Source organism: Sapajus apella, unplaced genomic scaffold (assembly GCF_009761245.1).
Source record: "Sapajus apella isolate SASKATOON/1434 unplaced genomic scaffold, GSC_monkey_1.0 scaffold83, whole genome shotgun sequence".
Classification (NCBI taxonomy): domain Eukaryota; kingdom Metazoa; phylum Chordata; class Mammalia; order Primates; family Cebidae; genus Sapajus; species Sapajus apella.
Genome location: NW_022437023.1, coordinates 1,018,904 through 1,032,560, shown reverse-complemented (window position 1 = coordinate 1,032,560; position 13,657 = coordinate 1,018,904).

Below are 13,657 nucleotides of genomic sequence, written 5' to 3'. Positions count from 1 at the left end.
ATGTGGCTTTGTACAAGGACCAGACCTCTCTGGGTCTCAGGGTCTGCCTCATCGTAAGCAGGGTTCACATCACCTTCCCAGATGCCACCCTTGGCTCTGACTGTTTAAGCTCTGACTGGCCCTCTCTGACTGTGATTGGAAGGCGTAGGAGAACATACTCTTATGCCAGCTAGTTGTGCAGACAGATAGTCTCGTGGTTGAGGGTAGATAACAAGGAGTTCTCAAGGGCTCCTCTGCCCCGCAGTCCTGATTTGACAGCAGGGCCAAGAGGGTGGGGCGAGGCCGGGCCAGAAGGGCTGACTCAGTGTAGCAGCCACCCGGCTGGGTCACCCTCCGTGGGTGGGGTGCCAAACCAGGCCCGCTGGGGTTCCCAGAGAATTCCTTCCCCATGCCATAAGCCGCCCTGGGCAGGCACCCCAGCCCACAGTAACCATTTAGCCACAGCCAGGGAGAATAATGTACGGAGCTTCCTGGCCCAGGAGTGCGCGCGCGCGCACACACACACACACAGACACACACACACACACTCCCTCATACACTTTCACACTCATACACCAACACTTTCACTTGCATACTCTCATCCACATACTCAGACACACTGGCACACCCGGCTTCTTGGGAAGGCTATAAAGGAGACAGAACTGGTTCTGTTTTCCTCACCCCCCACCCCCATGACCCAGTCATCAATACCACATCTATTTCCTTCAGATGTTTGCTAACCACCTACCACATGCAACGGACTGGAGGAATGCAGCCAGCTAACTCCAACATGTGGTTCTAGCCTGGTGAAGCAAGAGATGAAAGCTAGCCGCTGCCTGCCGAGATTCCCACCAGCACAAAAGAAAGCCTGACCCCCGCCCCTTCTGGTGTTGGCCTTGGAATAAGCCCCCTGGTGCCAGAGTCCTGAAACCAAGGGGCCTGTACTCCAGGTCTTCTCAGGCTGACACCCCATTACTAGGTGACCCCTCCTGCTCTCCCCTGAGAGGATAGGTCATAGGATAGGTAACCTAGGACCTCCCAGGGCACCTTCACAGTCACAGGGAAAAGTCCTGGAGCAAAATCACTGCAGTCCTACCTCTAGCCACTAACTGGGCAGAGAAGCTCCCAGCCTCTCTGGGTTTCCATTTCCTTCTGTGTAAAATAAAAATGTAGACCTGTATCTAAAGGTGTTCAGGAAATTGGCAACACACCCTCAACAGCTGATTAAAGAGAGGTTAGTGGACCGGCACAGAGGCTCATACCTGTAATCCCAGCAGTTTGGGAGGCCAAAGCAGGTGGATCACTTGAGGTCAAGAGTTTGAGACCAGCCTGACCAACAGAGTGAAACACTGTCTTTAACTAAAAATACACAGATTAGCCGGGCGTGGCGGCACACACCTGTAGTCTCAGCTACTAGGGATGCTGAGGCACAAGAATTGAGGGAACCCAGGAGACGAAGGTTGCAGTGAGCCAAGATCGCACCACTGCATTGCAGCCTGGGTGACAGAGTGAGACCCTGTACCCCCCACCAAAAAAAAAAGAGGTTAGTGAATGGAGTTGCAGAAGTGTGGGCACCAAGGGTGGTGCAGCACCCTGGAGCTGGCAGCTGCAGAAAGGTCTTACCACTCAGGCCTGAAAAGGCCAAGGAGAGGAGTACAGCCTTCCAGAGGGCAAGGCCCAGCCACTGCCAGCCTGGCCTTGGAAGCGGGGACCTGATGGAACTGATAACCCCACCTCTCTCTCTTCTGCTCTCCAGTCTCTTACCAGTGTCCCCCATTGGCACAGCTTAATGGGAAACCAGAGGATAAGGGAGCTGAGTGATTTAGGTCACAGAGGTCAGCCTCCTGGGGGCACAGAACAGAGTCAGTGCAGAAGAGTGAGCAGAGGAGCTGGAGGGGCAGATGGAAATATCTGGCATAAGCGACTACTTTGTAAAACACCTAGCTTAGTCAAGAAATATTGCCTCGGCCGGGCGCGGTGGCTCACGCCTGTAATCCCAGCACTTTGGGAGGCCGAGGCGGGTGGATCACGAGGTCAAGAGATCGAGACCATCCTGGTCAACATGGTGAAACCCCGTCTCTACTAAAAATACAAAAAATTAGCTGGGCATGGTGGCGCGTGCCTGTAGTCCCGGCTACTCGGGAGGCTGAGGCAGGAGAATTGCCTGAACCCGGGAGGCGGAGGTTGCGGTGAGCCGAGATCGCGCCATTGCACTCCAGCCTGGGCAACGAGAGCGAAACTCCGTCTCAAAAAAAAAAAGAAATATTGCCTGTAGGCCAGGCGTGGTGGCTCACGCCTGTAATCCAAGCACTTTGGAGGCCAAGGCGGGTGGATCACCTGAGGTTGGGAGTTCAAGACCAGCCTGACCAACATGGTGAAACCCCGTCTTTTTTTTTTAAAAAAGAAAAGGAAGGCCGGGCGCGGTGGCTCAAGCCTGTAATCCCAGCACTTTGGGAGGCCGAGGCGGGTGGATCACGAGGTCAAGAGATCGAGACCATCCTGGTCAACATGGTGAAACCCCGTCTCTACTAAAAATACAAAAAATTAGCTGGGCATGGTGGCACGTGCCTGTAATCCTAGCTACTCAGGAGGCTGAGGCAGGAGAATTGCCTGAACCCAGGAGGCGGAGGTTGCGGTGAGCCGAGATCGCGCCATTGCACTCCAGCCTGGGTAACAAGAGCGAAACTCCGCCTCAAAAAAAAAAAAAAAAAAAGAAAGAAATATTGCCTGTAATTGCCATTATTTGCCTAGGCCTGAGGATTCTTCTTTTTTTTTTTTTTTTTTTTGAGACAGAGTCTCCCTCTGTCGCCCGGGCTGAAGTGCAGTGGCACAATCTCAGCACTCACTACAACCTCCGCCTCCTGAGTTCAAGCTATTCTCCTGCCTCAGCCTCCCAAGTAGCTGGGACTACAGGTGCATGCCACCATGCCCAACTAATTTTTTGTAGTTTAGTAGAGACGGGGATTCACCATGTTGCCGAGGCTGGTCTCAAACTCCTGAGCTCAGGCAATCCACCCACCTCTGCCTCCCAAAGTGATGGGATTACAGGCATGAGCCACCATGCCAAGCCAGACCTGAGGATTCTTTTAAAAAGAGAGAGAGAGAGGAGAGACAGAGAGAGAGAGAGAGCACTAAAGGAATGACCATCTAATGGCGGAATTTTTGTTTCAAATGGATGACCTAGAATAGGACATGTATAAGGCAAAATTTTAACAAGATCTCCACAAATCAGGCCTCCAAGTCTCCTTCCCTGTTTAGTCATCAGTTTTTGAGGGCCTGTTATACCCGATGGTTAGGAGGAGGAGGCTGGGGGGCTAGGCTCAGCTGCCAAACCCCCTGAGTTCTGAGTCTGGGTTGGGGATTGCAGTGGAGGCTAATTACAGTTCCCAGTTGCCCTCTGAAGTCACCCCATCCTGAAGCCCAGGTTGGCATTTTGGCAGGAGCTCCCAAAGAGAAGGGGTGGCCTCTGGCCATTCTTTCTCTCTCCAGACGCTGGAGGTGGACCCTGCACCAAGAGGGAAGCGGGGCAGGTTTCTGTGAGTATGCCCAGGCCTTGACACCTCACCTGCCAACAAGAAAGGTGGGTTGGGAGGGGGAGCATCAGCCCTGTAATCCTGCTGGGAAGGGAGAGCGGTGTGGAAAACTTCCCCGGGGGCAGGGCCAGGCAGGAAGGAGCAGGCTTTGTCTGAGGGAGACAGAGGTGAAACGAATGACGTCAAGTCCACCTGGGCTGGGCCTGGCCTCCAGCCGCACCCCACCCCACCTTGGCAGGACTGAGGCCCTCCCAGCCAGTCCTTGCCCTGGCTGCCTGGCCAAAGCTGGGAACGATGAGATGGAGGGGTTCACCCACCGTACAGGACCTGCTTCCTCGCTGGGCTTGCCAGCCTGTTTCTGAATGATTGAGAAGGAAAAGGTCATGCATGGAGGGCTGTGCCTCCCGAGGGGGCAAGGAGGGGTCACAGCTGAGGCTCCAGAGTGGAGAGGGAGAGAAAGGCCTGCTGTTTGCCCAGGAGCTGAGCAGACACTGGGGCCCTTGTCCTAGGGCAGTGGGGGGAGGCTGCTGGCCAGATGGAGAGCAGCCGGCCTGGCCTGAGCAGTCGGCCTCTTCCTCCCACAGCCCCACGGGCTGCTGGGCCGGCCTGAGAACAGAGGAGGCTTGACTGAGGTCTGAGGGATTGCAGCTCCCAACCCCCCCAGGCACCACAATGCAGAGGCAGCCAGGGCTCAAAAACATCCCAAGGTGCTGAAGGCAGTGCTGCCTTCCAGGGAGGCCCTGGGGCTGCAAACATCCTCAGAGTCTGGCCTTCAAAGTTAGGCAGGTTTTCTCTGGAAGGGGCTCTCCAGTCTGTGGTTGACCAAACCCAGCCTCTGACTTTCCAGGCAAGCAGTCTGGTGTGGAGGCTGCATTCAGCCACTTGACATTGAGTCTGCGCTGTGTGCTAACTGCTGTATGGGATGCCGGGGGACTACAGTGACCCCAAGGAGACACAGCCCTGCCCCCTTGGAATTCAAGTTTGGATGCAGGTCTGAATCACTTACCTAAATTATATTGCAACTTTGCCATGTGCTGTGGGAGAGTGGGGTGTGGTGATACAAGACTGGAGCTCTCCCAGGGAGGCTAGAGCAGTAGGGGATGGGTGTGGAGGCAGGGAGGAGGCAGGAGGGCTTCCCGGAGTAGGTGACACTTGAACTGACACTTCAAGCTCTGGGGAATGGGAAGTGCAAAGGCCCAGTGGCAGGAAGGAACACAGTGAATATGCATCAGAAAGGGGCAGGCAGTGCAGCTGTAGTGGGGTAGGAGGGGCCCCGGTGAGAGATGGGGCTAAGGCCAGGACTTGGAGCCACAGGAAGGGATTGGTCTTTGTCTTTTTATTTATTGATTTTTGAGACGGAGTTTCGCTCTTGTTACCCAGGCTGGAGTGCAATGGCGCGATCTCGGTTCACTGCAACCTCCGCCTCCTGGGTTCAGCCAATTCTCCTGCCTCAGCCTCCCGAGTAGCTGGGATTACAGGCACGTGCCACCATGCCCAGCTAATTTTTTGTATTTTTAGTAGAGACGGTGTTTCACCATGTTGACCAGGGTAGTCTTCATATCTTGACTTCGTGATCCACCCGCCTCAGCCTCCCAAAGTGTTGGGATTACAGGCGTGAGCCACCACGCCTGGCTTGGTCTTTGTCTTAAGCAATGAGAAGCCACAGAGGGCTTTTTCGTGGGAGGTCTGGCTGGTAGCTGGGTTTTGAAGCCCACTCCCAGTATCTGAGTGCGGCACTGCTTGGAGGGGCTGCCACAGGGTCCAGGCAGCAGGTGCTGGGGCTGGGTGAGGGGAGGGAAGCAGGAAGGGAGAGAAGTGGACAGATTCCAGGGAGTCAAGAGCAAATTACAGTGGTCCTTGGAGATAACAGAGAATGGGGGGTGAGGGTGACTTTTTTGCCCTTGGAGGCCCCCAGCCTGAGGGGGTGATGAGGCATGTCCCAATGTAGGAGCTGACAGAACCAGACAGGCTTTCATACGTGGGGAGATGGCTTTCATCCTCCCTCCATACCTGCTTCCCCTCCTTAGATTCCCAAGGGCTTTGAGACATGCAGGGCATCTGCCTGGTTCACAGGAAGATTCTAACCTCTTGAGTCCTGTGACCCGCCAGTCCCTCCTGGAATCCCGGGCAGGGAAGGATCAAGTGATTTAATTGTCCTGCTGATTAGCTGACACATGCGGCAGGCCGGTCAACCTCGTCCCCCGTTCTGACCCTCATCCAGGGTGGGTGGGACTCCTGGGAGACCAACGCCCGAAGAAAGCCCTGTGCTGGCTGCCCACGGATTGTTCTTTTTCTTTTTTATTAAGAGACTTTTTTTTTTTTTTTTTTTTTTTGAGACGGAGTTTCGCTCTTGTTACCCAGGCTGGAGTGCAATGGCGTGATCTCGGCTCACCGCAACCTCCGCCTCCTGGGTTCAGGCAATTCTCTTGCCTCAGCCTCCCGAGTAACTGGGATTACAGGCACGTGCCACCATGCCCAGCTAATTTTTTGTATTTTTAGTAGAGACGAGGTTTCACCATGTTGACCAGGATGGTCTCGATCTCTTGACCTCGTGATCCACCCGCCTCGGCCTCCCAAAGTGCTGGGATTACAGGCGTGAGCCACCGCGCCCGGCCTTATTAAGAGACTTTATCTTCGCAGAACGGTTTTAGGTTTACAGAAAAATCGAGCAGCTAATACATAGTCGTCATATACCCCCTCACCCTCTCACAGGTTCCCCTATGATTACCATGGTGCTGTGGTGTGATACGGGTGTTACAACTGTGGAACCAATATTGATATGTTATTATTAAAGAAATGCCAGTTTACATGAGGGCTCACTTTTCGTTTTGCGCGGTTCCATGGCTTCTGAAAAATGTGTCATGTCACGCATCCACTGTTGCAGTATGCAGATAGATTCACCATCTCAGGAGAGCAATTCCAGAGGACACCAGCCAGGTGCTCCCAGCCCACGGACTGCACCCCACACTCCCAGGCGATGCTACCCCACTACCCTTGCCACAGTGGAGAGCAGCCATTATGAAGACAGCAGGCGAGTGAGGAAATCGAGGCTCAGAGACGTTATTTCATTTGCTCATGGCCATAGAGCCGGAAGTAGCAAAGCTTGGGACCCTGGCTTCATTTGTGTTCCTCTAAAGTGGACCCTGAGGCCAGGTCTTTTGGATAGCGGTTTATTTGGGAGAAGATCCCAGGAAGCACAAGCCTGGTTGGCGCTGGGGCTCGACCCTGCTGGTGACATTCTCAGGGGCTGTGCCCTACAGCTTCAGGTTGTCCCACCAAGGGGTGGGAGAGCCGAGGTGGGGAGCAGGTTGTTTAATCACTAACTCCTGCACTTGTTGGTTGAGGGTAGTACTAGGACGTTAATCCCAGCATCCCCATGTCCCTGTGGAGAGGGAGGAAGCCCAGGACAGAGGAACAGTCTAGCAGAAACCGTGGAAGGACTCAGAGGGGCACTGAGGGCCCCAACCTAGGTCCTCTGCTTTATTTTATTTTATTTTATTTTTTTGAGACGGAGTTTCGCTCTTGTTACCCAGGCTGGAGTGCAATGGCGCGATCTCGGCTCACCGCATCCTCCGCCTCCTGGGTTCAGGCAATTCTCCTGCCTCAGCCTCCCGAGTAGCTGGGACTACAGGCGTGCGCCACCATGCCCAGCTAATTTTTGTATTTTTAGTAGAGACGGGGTTTCACCATGTTGACCAGGATGGTCTCGATCTCTTGACCTCGTGATCCACCCGCCTCGGCCTCCCAAAGTGCTGGGATTACAGGCGTGAGCCACCGCGCCCGGCTATTTTATTTTTTAAGATGGGGTTTTACCATGTTGGTCAGGCTGGTCTTGAACTCCCGACCTCAGGTGATCCACCCGCCTTGGCCTCCAAAGTGCTTGGATTACAGGCGTGCGCCACCGCGCCCGGCTGGTCCTCTGCTTTTTCCTCCACATCTCCAATCACTCGTTCATCCCATAGACCCCCAGTGGACGCCTGCTGAGTGCCAGCCCCATGTGGGGCTCATTTCACAGGAAACATTCAGATCCCTGCAGGAAGCAGCAGAGTGTGGAATCTCAAGGTCCCTGGAAGGGAGTCCCCAGGAACAGGAAGGCCTGTGGTCAGTCTCCTTGAGCTCTGAAGGGTGGTTTCCAGAGTACAGAGATGGATTCCTGCCAAGCACTGCCCACGCTCAGCTGAAGGACCATTGCACTGGCATCCTCCTCTCCCCTCCCAGCCAAAGCAGGGGCATGAAGGGGAGGACTCCCCAAGGGCCTGGGTGCCCCTGGTTGCCATGGCGTCCAGCTGCAGCCCAGCTCCTGACCCCCTGCAAGCCTGTGGTAGACATGGATTGGGCCAAGCTGAACCTCAGAAGCTCCTTCCTGTGGTTGGCACTGCTGTCATTCTATGCTCTATTTCAAAGTGTAACCACTCCCAGGAGTGACCCCAGCATACTAGCAGCCCTCTGTGTTTGTCCGGAGTTGGCTGGGGGAGCGGAAAGGAAGGCTACCCAGAGCCAGGCACGTGGGGAGGATTCAGAAAGGAGGAACAAATAACCAACCATTGGCAACACCCGATGCCCCCCCCCCAGGTGGTGCCATGGTGCTTAGGTATGTTGGTGCTTAGTCTTAACTCATTCTAGTCCCCATTTTACAGATGAGGAAACTGAGGCTTACCAAGCTCTTGGGACTTGCTGCCAATCAAACAGCTAACGGGTCATTCCTGTGCTCCAGATGGGGAATGGAAACTCAGCTGTTTGGTGAAGGCTGGACAGCAAGGCATCCTCATTTTTCATATAAGGAAAGCTCAGGGTGGTGAAGGGGTTTGCTCAATGTCACAATCTGGTAAGTGACAGAGTTGGGACTTAAACTCAGGTCTGCTTGTCACCAGAGCCTGTAGGTGTCACCTCCATGCTGCAGAAGAGTCACAGCTGGGGAATCTGGGAGGATAATGTCTTTTCACTCAGGAGTTACATTCAGACAAAGGCAGGGCAACCCGGCAGAGGACCCCTCAGACCCTGCCCTGAACACTTCCCCAGCAGTGGCTGGGAGGAGCCTCAGCGTTGGGACAGGGACTTCACCAAAGCCTATCTCCAGCCTCCACCTGTAGCTGCCTCCAAGATCTTCTCTGATCCCACTGTCCAGTAGGGGCCCCTGGCCCACTCCCTCCATCCTGAGCCAGACAGGCCTTTGAGCTCAGGGTGAGTTTTCTCTGGCACCATAGTCTGTGGACCACACACAGGCTCTGCCTGCCCTGCTTCCAGCTGACTCCAAAGCCAATCACTGAAATTCATTAGTTCTCCCTTTGCCCCACAGACTAAAGGCACAGCAGGAAGATAAGAGGTTAGACAGCAGGGAGGACTTCCAGGTTGTTGAGAATGGAGATGTGAAGATTGGGTGACAGAGGTCGTGGTGTTCTTTGAAAAAGGAAAATGCAGGAATGCAGGCTGCCTGACTAAAACTCCAAGTTCAGGCGTTCCAGACTGATTAACTTTTTTTTTTTTTTTTTTTTTTTGCCTTTGCAGCTCTCTCCCTTCAGGGCCTGGGTGCTGGGAGTGGGAACTGGAAGGCTGCCTCTGGAACCTGTTCAGACCTCCAGCCAGGACCACACCCGACAGCTCGCACTATTCCCATTCATAATAATAATTAGTATTTAGTGAACACTTACTACAGGCTCTTTATGTCTATATTAACTCAATCCCCAAATGGCCCTATGGGAGGGGAGGGGTCCTATTATCATGCCTACTTGACAGATGTGAAAACTGAGGCCCAAGGCCCTCTGCAGGACTCTTCATCTGCCCAATGTCTGCCCATCCTCAAGGTCTCCCTTCCTGAAAGGTCATGCCAAGGACCTCTGGCCTCTCTCTTTTCTGCTCTCCACAATGCAATCAGTGCTTAGGGACCACCCCTGTTTGGGCCTAGGCTCTCCAGGCCAACCTGCCACTGCCTAGCTCTTAACCTTGAACAAAAGCCTTCTCTAAACCTCAGCTTTCTTATCTGTCAAATGGGGACTATGAAGGTAGAGGACTGATATGGTGTGGATATTTGTCTCCTCCAAATCTCATGTGGAAATGTCATCTTCAGTGTTGGAGGTGGGGCCTGGTAGGAGGTGTTTGGGTTAAGGGGGTGGATGCCTTATGCCTTTTGAATGACTGGTGCCCTCTTCATGGTGATGAGTGAGTCCTTGCTCTGGGTTTGTACAATATCTGGTTGTTTAAAAAAAAAAAAAAGTGGCACCTGTGCCCCTCCTCACTCTCTTTCTTGCTTCCTCTTTCACCATGTGACATGCCTGCTCCTGCTCTGCCTTCCACCATGATTGGAAGCTTCCTGAGGCCTCACCAGGTGCAGATGCTGGTGCCATGCTTCCTGTGCAGTTCTTGCAGAACTGTGAGCTGATCAAACCTCTTTTCTGTATAAATTACATAGCCTTAGATATTTGTTTTATAGCAACCCAAGAATGGACTAACACCGAAAATTGGTACCAAGAGTGGGGCATTGCTATAAAAATACCTGAAGATGTGCAAGTGGCTTTGGAACTGGATAATGGGTAGGGGCTGGAAGAGTTTGGAGGGCTAAGAGGAAGACAGGAAGTTGAGGGAAAGTTTGGAACTTCTTAGAGACTGGTCAAGTGGTTGCGACCAAAATGGTGATGGTGAGATGGATACTGAAGGCCAGGCTGATGAGGTCTCAGATGGAAACGAGGAAGTTATTGGGAACCGGAGCAAAGGTCACCACTGTTACGTCCTTGCAAAGAACTTGGCTGCACTATCTCCATGCTCTAGGGATTTGAGGAAGTTTGAACTTAAGAGTGATGACCCGGGGTATCTGATGGAATAAATTTCTAAGCAGTAAAGCATTCAATATGTGGCTTGACTGCTTCTAACAACCTATTATCAGAGATGGGAGCAAATAAATGGCTTAAAGTTAGAATTTATATTTAAAAAGGAAGCAGAGCTTAAAAGCTTGGAAACTTTGCAGCCTGACCATGTGGCAGAGAAAGAAAAAAGCATTTTCTTTTTTTTTTTTTTGAGACAGAGTTTTACGCTTTTGTTGCCCAGACTGGAGTGCAATGTCAGGATCTCGGCTCATTGCAACCTCCACCTCCCGGGTTCAAGCGATTCTTCTGCCTCAGCCTCCTGGGTAGCTGGGATTACAGGCGTGTGCCACCACGCCTGGCTAATTTTTTATTTTTAGTAGAGACAAGTTTTCTTCATGTCAGTCAGCTGGTCTCGAACTGCCAACCTCAGGTGATCCACCTGCCTTAGCCTCCCAAAGTACTGGGATTACAGGCATGAGCCACTGCATCCAGCGCATTTTCTTTTTTTTTGAGATGGAGTTTCATGCTCTTATTGCCCAGGTTGGAGTGCAACGGTACGAACTCGGGTCACTGCAACCTCTGCCTCCTGGGTTCAATCAATTCTCCTGACTCAGCCTCCCTAGTAGCTGGAATTACAGGTGCCCACCACCAAACCCAGCTAATTTTTTTTTTTTTTTTTTTTTGAGACCGGGTCTGGCTCTGTTCCCCAGGCTGGAGTGCAATGGCACGGTCTCAGCTCACTGCAACCTCCAATTCCTGGGTTCAAGGGATTCTCCTGCTTCAATTTCCTGAGTAGCTGGGATTATTACAGGCACCTGCCACCACGCCCGGCTGATTTTTATATTTTTAGTACAGATGGGGTTTCACCATGATGGCCAGGCTGGTCTCAAACTCCTGACCTCGTGATCCACCCATCTCATCCTCCCAAAGTGCCGTGATTACAGGAATGAGCTGCCACGCCTGGCCAATTTTTTGTATTTTTAGTAGAGACAGGGTTTCACTTTGTTGGCCAAGCTGGTCTCAAACTCATGACCTCAGGCAATCCACCTGCCTCATTCTCCCAAAGTGCTGGGATTACAGGCAGGAGCCACTGTGCCCGGCTCATGAAAAAAGTATTTTCAGAAGAGGAATACAAGCAGGCTGTGGAGCAATCACTTGCTAGAGAAATTTCCAAGACTAAAAGGAAGCCAAGTGCTAATATCCAAGACAATGGAAAAAAAGGCCTCAAGGGCATGTCAGAAATCATTAGAGCAGCCCCTCCCATCACAGACCCAGAGGCCTAGGAAGAAAGACTGGTTTCCTGGGCCAGGCCCAGGGTCCTGCTGCCCTGCCCAGCTTTGAGACTGAGCTGCCCACATCCCAGCTGCTCCATGTCCAGCTATGCTCAAAGGGCACCAGGTATGGCTTGGGCTGCCATTCTGGAGTGTGCAACCCGTAAGCCTTGGCAGCTTCCATGTGGCATTAAATCTGCATGTGCACAGACTACAGGCATGAAGAAGGCTTGACAGCTTTCCCTAGATTTCAGAGAATGTATGAGAAAGGATGGGTGCCCAAGGCAGAAGCCCGCCACAGGGGAGGAGAGATGTGGAATTGGAATCCGCACACAGAGTCCCGATCGGGGCACTGCCTAGTGGAGCTGTGGGAAGGGGGCTGCCATGCTCCAGACCTCAGAACGGTAGAGCCATGGGCAGCTTGCATCCTGAGCCAGAAAAAGCTTCAGGCACTCAACTTCAACCAAGAGCACCCACAGGGGCTGCACCCTGCAAAGCCACAAGGGCAGAGCTCCCCAGTGGGACAGGGAATCAAAGGAGATTATTTCAAAGCTTTAACATTTAATGACTGCCCTGCTGGATTTAGGACTTGTGTGGGGTCTCTTGCCTCTTTCTTTGGACAAATTTCTCTCTTTGGAGGTGAGAATGTTTACCCAATGCCTGTACTACCACTGTATCTGGGAAGTAAGTAACTTGTCTTTCATTTCAAAGGCTCATAGGTGGAAGAAATTCATCTCTGGGTGAGACTTTGGACTTGGGAACTTTGATTGATTGATGCTGGAACAAGTTAAGACTTTTGGGACTATTGGGAAGGGATGATTGTGTTTTGCAGTGTGAGAAGGATATGAGATTTGGAGGGTCATGGGGCAATATGATATAGTTTGGATATCTGTCCCCTCCAACTCTCATGTTGAAATATAATCCCAAGTGTTGGAAGTGGGGACTGGTGGGGGGTGCTTGGGTCACGAGGGTGAATCCCTTATGAATGGCTTGGTGCCCTCCTTGCAGTGATAAGAGAGTTCTTGCTCTGAGTTCATGTGAGATCTGATTGTTTAAAAGAGTGTGGCACCTGGCTGGGCGTGGTGGCTCACACCTGTTATCCCAGCACTTTGGGAGGCCAAGGTGGGCGGATCACATGAGGTCTGGAGTTTGAGACCAGCCTGGCAAACCTGGTGAAACCCTGTCTCTACAAAAAATAAAATAAATAAATAAATAAGTAATAAATAAATAAATAAAAATAAAAAGCCGGGCGCGGTGGCTCAAGCCTGTAATCCCAGCACTTTGGGAGGCCGAGGCGGGTGGATCACGAGGTCAAGAGATCGAGACCATCCTGGTCAACATGGTGAAACCCCGTCTCTACTAAAAATACAAAAAATTAGCTGGGCATGGTGGTGCGTGCCTGTAATCCCAGCTACTCAGGAGGCTGAGGCAGGAGAATTGCCTGAACCCAGGAGGCGGAGGTTGCAGTGAGCCGAGATCATGCCATTGCACTCCAGCCTGGGCAACATGAGTGAAACTCCGTCTCAAAAAAAAAAAAAAATAAATAAATAAATAAATAAATAAAAAAGAGTTTGGCACCTTCCACCACTTTCTCTCACTAGCTCTCTCTCTCTCTTTTCTTTTTTTTTTTAAAGACAGGGTTTCACCATGTTGGTCAGGCTGGTCTTGAACTCCCGACCTCATGTGATCCACCCGCCTTGGCCTCCAAAGTGCTTGGATTACAGGCATGGGCCACCACGTCTGGCTGCTCTCTCTCTTACCATGTGAGTTATCTGCTTCCCTTTGCCTTCTCCCATGATTGGAAGCTTCCTGAGGGCTTCACAAGGAACAGATGCTGGTGTCATACTTCTTGTACAGCCTGCAGAACCATGAGCCAATGAAACTTTTCTTTTCTTTTTTTTTTTTTTTTTTTGAGACGGAGTTTCACTCATGTTACCCAGGCTGGAGTGCAATGGCGCGATCTCGGCTCACCGCAACCTCCGCCTCCTGGGTTCAGGCAATTCTCCTGCCTCAGCCTCCCGATTAGCTGGGCATGGTGGTGCGTGCCTGTAATCCCAGCTACTCGGGAGGCTGAGGC